Genomic DNA, 10,534 nt, shown 5'->3' with positions numbered 1-10,534 from the left:
CCGTGTGGATCTACTAAATTGTGTATACTCGTATCTACTGGGTAGTCTGTGGCTAGGTGTTGATGTTGATGTTGGTGTAGGGTGTATACTGTATAGGTATCTATCTACGACTATACGTAGGTACCTAATCTGTATGACAGATCCGCCAGCCAAGTTGATAGATGGGCTACATTCGGGTGTTTCGCACATTAATATCCGCGAGTTAGCTTCAATTTTGTTTCTCCTTCTGATCCTCTTTACTCGCCTCATCCTCTACCTTTTCCAGTCTCCAGTCTCTTTATATGTAGTACCAGACCTGTCCTACGTCGAATGCTCATGCCGTGCTTGCTCTGGATTTTCAAACTCTCGTCGTTTTCAAAAAATCAACTTTCGAGGAGTCCGACACCCGCCTGTCGTGAAGTCGATCAACTGTTGCGAATATTAACTAGATTAGGTACCTATATGTGACCCGCTCTGACAAAACCGACCGTTTCGACAAAAAAAAGTGTCCAAAATAATGATGTTTAAAATGAGTTTTAAGGGTTGAAAGATCAGATTTTTGAGAAAGCAACGTTTTTTGAAATTTTGTCGAAATGGTCGGTTTTGTCAGAGCGGGTCACATATGTACATACATATATAAAATGATGACGATGACGAAATTCTTCAATTTTTGGAGCATTTTTCGAGGTAAGTATGTGATACTTTACATTTACGAAGCTGGAAATGCAACTCCAAAAAGTTTAAACGGCACCAACTTACCTACTGATTTGAACTTCACACTAGGTAGGTACCTATCGGAATGAGTTTGTATAGCAGGTATGATCGTAAAGGTTTCAAGTTTGTAGGGCTACGATTACGATATCTAAGTACATAATCGTGCAAAATGAAGTAAAACAACTCGCTATATGTAGATTGTAGGTACATTATTAGCCAAAACAATTAAGTACAGTACGCGAAATAATGATTACGCGGTCATCTAATCTGAACCTTTTAGAGTGTAAACACATTGCAAAACAATTCTGCGGCTATAATTTTAATCCGCATCTACGACGGTAAAAACAATTTATTAAATCATACGCCAGGTAGGTAGTAGGTACTTTAAGCGAGGTGTAAATTATGCAAATGGTTTGTTTGCATGCTCAGCGCTCAGTCACTTCCATCCCCGATAACATTTTACGTCTACCCTTACTGACCTTACACATGTCTAACATCAACAGCTACAATATATTAGGTAGTACCTCTACCTATAAGTAAACGCGTATAATTTACTAGCTTTTTTTTTTTTTTTTTAGAAAATTTAGTCCCAAGAACACGTTGATATTTGACTCGTTCTCCATTACTTGTACGCGATTTTCATCAAAGTCGTGGAAAATTTGCCAGTACAGTTTACAGGCAATAACTGCCAACTGCCACGTTACTTTTTCGCCTCCGTTTTGATTGCATAGCGAATGCGAATATGTTCCGAGTAGGTGGACATTATGTAGGTACCTATCTCGCTTCAAAAATAGGTGTACATACATAGTATATTATCTACGTGTAGGTATTGCACTCCATTCGCAAAACTGCTCACTTATTTTTTCTTTTCGATTCTCACTTGTAAAGTTTCAGCAGCGAATCAATTCGAGCAGAACCAGTATCCGAAATCTTTTTTCGAGAATTTCATTCGGCTGTACCTATCAGAATTATTTCTCACTAAAAGAGTCCAATGTGGTGGTGTACCTATACCTACCTACGTATTCTTTCTTGGCATGTTAACGAATATAGGCTCGAAAAAGGCTGCATTCGATCGCGAGCTTCGTTTATACGTACGAGTAGTTTTGAAATGAAATTTCGCAAAAATGCTAGTCAGTTAAGAGAAGTTGAAATGTTTGCAATTTTTGTCACAATATTCACTTGGAACGAGGCCATGAAATCGGATTGAGGGAATACGTGTTGTCGGCCTTCGAGGAGATTTTATAGGTACCTACTCGTATAATCGAAATCGAGAAAATTGGTGTTACAATTACGATGACGAATTTGTGCGGTGATGTGTACGAGTACCAATCTGTCATGAAAACAACTTCAGTAGACGGTTTGAAAGAAAAGGGTTTCCTGCGGTATAGGTATCATTCTATGGTTGAGAAATCATATTCTGGAGTAAAAAAATGATGTCGTCGCGTCTGCCGGAACCGAAAATTGAACGCAATATGCTACTCGATACGTGTATTTTATTTGTACATATTTAGGTGGTATTGGTTTCATTGAGAAAACTCGAAATATACCTAGGATGTGGACCACCTACTCGTTATCGTAGCTTCGTCTGCTTCGTAGCCGCGATGAAGTTAATACTCGTATCTACAAGCGTCAGCGCAAATACGAGTGTCGAGTAGGTATCTGCGCTACTCCGCTACTGCTACCTGACGCCACCTCGTTTAACTACGACTTACGAGTAAGAGCGATGTCGCGAGTACAGTGAACTAAAATGATAAGGCATCATTTCGGCTGGAACGATATCAGTTCACGCGAAAGCTTTCACTCGGTCTAACGTGTGATTCTCACAACTTTCGACTCGCGAGTAAACCACGACTTTCGTAAATTTCGTACGTAGCCGGTCGTTTTTTTCCCTCTAGAACCGAACGTTATCGTAGTTTTTAGACATTTTTTTCGTCCTATTTCTCAACTTCGCTGTAAAAATTTCAAATTTAAAATTACCTACTTTTTCATTTCGTCGACATTTTTCATCATTTTATTTTTCAACGCTTTCGCAATACACAATACTTACTTAATCGAACACGAACGATCAACGATGAAAATACCTGTTTCTCTCGCGTCAAATTTCGAGGCGAATTTTTAACTCGATTCGTTATTACCTACTCGTCGTATGTACCTACGAAATGCAGATTTTCTTGTTCGAACAGTTCATTCGAATGTTGGCATCGTATTCTTGGAGTATTGCTGTTCTCTCGGCGTCGCCGATCGCTTCAATTTCCAGGCAGATATCCAAAAGTGATCGTTGATGCGTGAAATAAGTTGCATAAGTTACTCCCGCGTCGACGAAACAGGTGCGTATTTTTAGTCATCTATCGTTGGAAATTTTTTTCATTTTTTTCATTTTTCTTCCGTATTAATTTTGACTGCGAATATTCGAGTACGCGGGTCATTAATTACAAACCTGTGCCGCAAAAAGAGAATTCCTCAAAAATCCGCTACAAGATTATTAATCGCTTCAACTTTTTATCTGTTTTTTTTCCCTTTTTTGCTTTATAATTAGTTGTCGTCGTTTTGAAACGTGGAATTTACGTAAAAGGGGAAAGGTCGAATAAGTATAACGAGATTTTGAAAATAATACAAATACAGTCGATGTGCAACGATGGACATTTCGCAATCAACATAGTGAACATCTGTTTGTCTGGGAGTTGAGTGAAAATAAATGTACATAATAGCTAAACGGAGTAAATTACTCTGCATAGAATGGAGGTAGAAATAGGTACGTGTCAGTTTACGTAGAGTAAGGCAAGGTAAAGTATTATAGTCAAACCACTAGCGGCTACCGGTTACCGGCTAGATGCATTATGCTTACGCACGAATTAACGAGAAGAGCGAGAAGCGAGGAGCGAGGAGTGGAGCCGTATGAACAATTGCGGATATCTGATATCTGTGCTTAGAGTTTACGTAAATTGACGGTAATGGCGTTACGTGATTAATGAAATAACTTGTTCGAATTCTTTAGCCTTTTAACGTTATTGACGTTTGCGTCCAAGTTCACCGTCCGCTACTAGGATTTTACAAATACCAGTTGCCAGTAAATCCATAGGTACCTACAAGTAGAACCATAACCATACCACCTGAATACGATGTACACTGTACAGGTTCGTCATACAAATACATATTTACATCGTATACCTATTGTACGAGTACATATACGTACATGACGGCCTGAAATATAGAACCACTATTTACTACCTGGTGTCTACATCGGCTCTTATTATACTCGTATGGTGCACATCTATTCGTATGTAGGTCTAGGTACTATAACTATTTGTACAATGGGTACATATATGTACGTTCGATACCTGTGTAATGCACGTAAAATGACTGAATTGTGTGTCACATCGCAAATGTAAAATGCACAATCATTTTACCTATGTTTTAATATGCTGGGTGGATTACGAAAAAAAAATATTTCGAAATATTTTAACCAAATTGTAGATATAGGTAAAGACCCTTTACATTGGTTGAAAGTCACTTAAATTTTTTCAGCGTTAGAGGTGCCTCTGGAGGGGAGATATGCGTCCTCAAAGAGGAGGCATTAAAAAAAATCGTAATTTTTTCTATTTTAGGATAGTACCCTACACCAACATATATTTGAAAATCTGTGTTGACCTATAGGTCATCGCCATCAAAACCCAAGACGTGCACTTTTACGGTTCTATCGAGTTCTTGCTTCAAATCGCTAGTTTTAGGTTAAAATGTTTTGAAAATATTTTTCACTCGAATTGGCATTTCGCAATGATCATAGTATAGGCACCAAAGCATCAAAAAACGTCTTAATGAAACTGAAAAAGTTACCTACTATTTCGTATTCAGTGGTGTAAATTTCAAAGAATCGAAAAAATTTTATAATTTTTAAAAAATTTTTAACAGTAACCAAAAAATTGGAACTACTGAATTTCAATATAGTTTCCCACATTGCCAGTTCCAAAAATATATTTTTTGATGTTACAACTTGCGAAATATTTGAAAAGAAAATATTTTTGAAACCCGAATTTCGCCAAAAATAAGCGACTCGTAAATTTTTAACCGCGAGAACCCTAAAGGTGGTTTTGATTTTGACGGCGAGTCGTCGATATCCTAGTTCTACGTGAGTTTCACATTCTATCTTCTTTTGAAACTACAGATTGGCTAGAAGCAAAGTAAAAAATTCACGATTTTTCAAAAAATGCTCACTCTTTTATAGGGCACAATTATTATCTTCCCTATAGGAACACCTCCGGAGCTGAAATTTTTTCTTATCGATTTTCAGTTCAAAATGAAGGTCTTGGCTGAATTTGGTGGAAATCCTCCGATTTTTTTTGCCATCGGCTCTAAAGGTAAAAAATCAGGCAGGTACATCTTTTGGCCACAATTTAAGAAACGGTTTCGAGTCATTCCGAAGCTCCTGGTGAATTTTAGGGTATTCAGTAGGTAATGAAAAAATCTCCATAAAAAGAGCCTAAATTGAATTCGGTACCACTACCAAACCACAAATTCGAATTACTAAGTATTTGTACAAATTTCTGCATGCCGGTTCGAATTTATATTTTAAGCTTATTGGTTTTTACGAGAAGAGAAAAATTCAAAAATCCGCCAAATTCTTTAAAACGTTTCGAGAACGCGACCAACCCATTTTGGAAGATCTACATTAAGGTTTCAGTTGAGATGGTCGAATTTTCAAGTAAAATTCGGCCTAAAAGGTCAACCAGGATGAGAAAAAATTTTGCATGTCTGAATTTACCCGGAGTAATTTGAGTGCTTAGAGGAATGTTTAGGCATGAACGAGACATTTGCAAGAGGCCTGCTTGATTTTTGAAATGTTGACAAAATTATTCCCCGGGCTTTCTCCAGCCAGCGTTGACCCCACGGTGCTCTAAACATAACTGGGTGTTCGATGTTCATAAAAAAAAATAGGTACATACATAAGAACTTTCAGCTGGACTCGAATTTCAAAATAACTTGTACATAATAAACCATCGAACGCAAGTTTTAAATTCATTAAATTATAATAGAGTTAGACTTACAAACTTTTGAAATTTCGAAACTTTAATGAAACTAATAAAACTCGTTAAAAAATCAACTTAGCTCGCTTTTCACTCGAATATCCTTTGATCCAAAAAACTTGCTAGGTACCACAATAGCTCGTAAGTAATTTATTACACTTAGCTACCTACCTACACTAAATTTCTTCAAAATTACTCGTATAGGTACATTCGCGTTCAACCAACTCCTGGAGCTCTGTCGTATTTCGTCTCATTCTGATGTAGAAAAATATACGCGCTTGGACGCGGTGGAATCTTTGGTGTTTTTATGTAAGTATTTTAAAGTGATCAAAATTTTCATATTTTTAGGATAAATCTTGCGAATTCTGTGAAAAAATGACGATTGTATCCCTCAAACTTCATCACAAATGGTCACTTAAAAAATTTCAAAATCTTACAAGTCAGCAAAAAATTATTTTGAAAAAAAAATTGAAAAAAATGATTTCATATTTCATAGGTTGCCCTCGCTACTAAAAATAGGTATCTACATTTCAGAAAATACCAACCTTACATCTTAATCTGCAAGTGAAATTAAAAAAAAAACACATTTTCACCTCTCACTTTCAAAACTGTACGTAGATATAGGTATGTGTACTTGGGGGGCGGGAATCAATTTTTTTTCATTGTCACCGACTTTTTGGATACAATTTTGTTTGAAAAGCCGATGTAGGTAAATATTTCTCAAAATAATTATTTGAAGGTTAGAATTTGAATGAATTTGAAGAATGCTTGGCATCATTAGCCGCACTCAATTACAAGGATACGAGTATTCCAACTACATAGGTACTTTTTCTTAATTATCAACAATTATTAGGTACATACATCAATTTTGATGTCGAGTTCAGGCTAAATTTCAAATTCTGAATAAACTTTATATTATTTAATGTTTACTCGTCCAAGTTTCCGTTATTTTTAATGATTTTTGTTATAATTTTCTGAAATGTCCGCTACATTTTTTCAAATTAAACTATTTTCAGCCATTTTTATGCAAGTTGATGTGATTTTTCATATCGAGTTTCAGCTTTCTGAGTGAATTTGGTGTGAAATTTTGGTTTCTTACCCTTTTTGAAACCAAAGATGTTTAAAAATTCACCGCAGTAGATAATCGAAAAATGCATTTTAGAAGCTGAAATTTTGTACACTGACGTTGGTTGCGATATATCCCTATAGTAAGATGTGTTGTAAATTTTATTTCGAAATTTTGACTCTTTCGATCGTTTGATATGAATTTCGTTAATACGCAATCTGCATTCGATAATTTATTCAACTATTTTCACCTACGAGTATTACGCTGATTAATCGTAACATTATATGTATAGGTACATGGGCTAAATATAAATTGACAGACGAATGAATAGGCGTAAATGTGAAATATAGGCGCGTATAAATAAGGTAAAAATACTTGGACCCAGATTCGTGCGATGTACCGGAAATGTCGGAATGCATTAATTATTGTTGGTTTTTGTGTTTGCGCGTGTGTGCGTTAGGTACGTTTTTTGTTGTTGTTTGTTTTTGTGTGTTTTTTTTTTTTTACATAGTAGGTACATTATGAATGGAAAAAAGGCGACTCGACGTCGCGAATCGAGTAAAATTGAAAAAGTAGATTAACTCGCTTTTCACGTAGAAAGAAATAAAGTCCTTTTTAAATTGAAATGAGTACCATACCTACTCGTAGTACCTAACCTACCATTCCAGCGCAGTGTGGCGTTCCGTTGTGGTAGCAAAAGCACGAGTGAGGTACCTACCTACCTTCGTTCTCTATAGCGATAGCGTATGGAAATTGGCTAAAACTTGTAACACACACCCCACAGGCAGGCAGAGACAGCTTTGCCTAGTTGTAAACGTCGGTTATAATTTATATTCTCGCATCTCGCGTATATAGGTACCTACTACCTACGAGTATTAGTTGTTGTGATTTTTTATATGTTCGAATTACGTATGTAGAGTTTGTTTAATAATGCAAGCTCGCAAAAATCTTGCAAATATAAGCGAAGCATCGTCCTCCATACTTGAGTAATGAGCATGGTACGCACTTACGCAGCAACTTACGCATTTTCACAGCTAGAGTTACTAGCTACATAGCTACTAGTTAGGCACATTTGTAATGCGTATCGCACCTTCTTTTTAAAAGTATTTGTACAGTAGGTTGAGTCGGTACTAGGTAAAGGTATGTCTACACAATATACCTAGATATACTCAATCTACGTGTGCACTTAGGAGTACCTCGATACCCATTTCAAATAGGTACGTTTTCGTTTCGTTTCGTTTGGTTTACGTATCGCAACTATACACATAATACGGTGGCGCCGCTCTATGAATACAAAATCAAAAAGTTTTATACGATGCTAAATAAAATAGGTACGCGTATAGTCAGTCAAGTAGGTACGAGTACGAGTATACCTAGACATGAAATATTAATAAACGCATTGCACATACTCGTAGATTAGGTACGTTATTTTTGCTTTTACTTTACACTGTATAGTGCATACCTATTTCCATTGCAATAGCTTTTAAAATGTTTTCAAACTTACCTACCAGTCTCTTGTTTCCAACAGATTACATTGCGGTAACATTCACCTGACACGTGTACCTAATATATGTACCTCTACCTATCTACTCGCAATTCCACCCAAATCTACGTAGGTACTTAATATGCTCCAACAAAAGGAAAGTGAAAAATTTGTTTAATGACTCTAATACCTAGTAGGTAGGTATGTCAAATTATGGTCCAATTGCATATCTGTGCCAGCTCTACGAAACGTTGTTACGGTTTCACTTACGACTTCCAAACCATTGGGGGGGAGGGAGGGATGGAGGGAGGGGGTGTTACTCGGGTTACTTTACTTGATCAGACTACAAATTGTGTAGCTCTTCAACTTTTCTCGACGATAAGTTCGTAGATGTGTCTAAAATGTACAACTACCTACACTACACGCAGCAGATGAGGTATGGTACCAGCTCTATACAGTTCTCCAATTTATTCTCCCCCCTAACAGCCACGACGTATGGTACGAGTATACTTATTGTATACAATATAAGAATCCATAATCATTCGATATAGGTAGACTGGTAGAGGTACCCTACCCTACATGTGTAGTATACCTACTCGTATACTCGTATATATGGAATAGAATAGATGTGGGTAGGTATTAGGTAACTATATGTATGTATATTATGTGTAAGACATTTATCATCTGTTGCTGTTGAACATTGCGTGTCGTGTTGCGTATCGCAATGAGTCGCCGAAATTTCTCAATTAATCAAAGCGCTTTAAGTTTTCCAGCTTGTTGTACGCGAATACATATATGTACTTACTTAAGGCACGAACAGAGCGGCTTTAGGTTACGCATGTATGTATGTATGTACATACAATAGGTTCATGTACATTAGAGTGGATGGCGAAAAAAACATTTGAAGTATTTTTACCAAATTCGGCGGACACCTTCATTTTGAATTCCTAGTCACTTGGAAAAAATGTTGGCCCGGAGGTGCCTCTGGAGGAGAGAAAAGGTCCCTCAAAGAGGGGGAATTTTTGAAAAAATCGTGATAATAACTCATCGCTGATATTAAGCCTTGTGAGGTTGGCAACAATGCTGTGCAAGAAATTCTTCTATCTAGGCGAGTAACACCCTTTCATTTCTTCGTAGAATAGGACATTAGGGTGGTTCATGTAACATTTTTTCTGAAATCTCAAGGTCTTACCCCCTAATTTTGTTCCTTTTGATGAGAAAAAGACACCACAAAATTTTTGTTGAAAAATATTAACATTTAGAGGTCGCGCACAAGCGTTGAATGTTGAGAGCAACAAGGGCGCGCAAGCACAGTACTTCCCACAACGGCGCCGCGGGAAACGCAACGAAGCTTGACGGGGTTGATTCGGCGCAACTATACTGAGAGCGGCATGCATCCCCACCACAACTTATTAAGTGATACTATTTTTTCTTGGATTTTTAAAACAACCATTTCAAAGTATTGATTATGATTTTTTGGCTGTAGAATTCATTTGGACCTGAATTTGGAATTTAGAAATTGAAAAATTCCATTTTTATAAAGTAACAGCTTTAAAATTAATAATAGTCAATAAAACATCAACTTGAAGTGCTGAATCTTATAAAATATTCATATTTTAACGTGAATTTATCCTATATGTACATTTTTTCCCTTTGATTACCAAGTAGAATAGAATAGGTAGTAATACAACCTTAAATTCAAACTTTTTTCTTTACTTTTGAAATCTTTTGTATTTCCTCCTTTAATGAGCTTCGGATTTGAAATATTGTCATTGAATCTTCATTAATATCTAAAAAAAAACCACAAAGGACTAGCCTTACTTATCATGCATTGTAGAGGGGATAATGTTGTGTAATACTACTTCGATCCAACAAGGGAATGCAACGCTGCATTCCCTGGTGCGCAACTGTGGAAAGTTTTTGCTCAACGCGTTCATACCTTCTCAACCATCAACTTTTGTGCGCTACCTCTAAATATTATTTTTTGCCCTGATATTTTTGTGAAGTGTTTTCTAACCAAATGGAACACTTCTAGGGGGTAAGCTCAAAAAATTAAAACATAAAGTTTTTTCTATTGTTCTTTGAACCACCCTAATACCGTACAACAATGACCATGCTAATTTTGATGTGAATGTCGATCCATCCACATCCGTCACTTTTGGATACCACATGTCAATGTGAATTTGGACCCTGTGTCGAGCTAATTGTTGACGTAATTGTCGACTGATGTTGATCTGCATTCGTGTCGACAATTGGCTCAGCTCAGGGTCA

General features: G+C 36.7%; 1 protein-coding gene across 1 annotated transcript in view; it reads left to right on the top strand.

Moving 5' to 3' along the window:
- Nucleotides 1–2,441: 2,441 nt before the first annotated feature.
- LOC135839609 (somatostatin receptor type 2-like) overlaps nucleotides 2,442–10,534 on the top strand; it is a 176,477-nt gene continuing 168,384 nt past the window's right edge. Inside the window, exon 1 of the mRNA XM_065355707.1 lies at nucleotides 2,442–3,020. The gene's annotated coding sequence lies outside the window, so the exon portion shown is untranslated. The remainder of the gene's footprint in view (nucleotides 3,021–10,534) is intronic.

Source organism: Planococcus citri, chromosome 3 (assembly GCF_950023065.1).
Source record: "Planococcus citri chromosome 3, ihPlaCitr1.1, whole genome shotgun sequence".
Classification (NCBI taxonomy): Eukaryota; Metazoa; Arthropoda; class Insecta; order Hemiptera; family Pseudococcidae; genus Planococcus; species Planococcus citri.
This window is presented reverse-complemented; position numbering and strand designations above follow the sequence as displayed.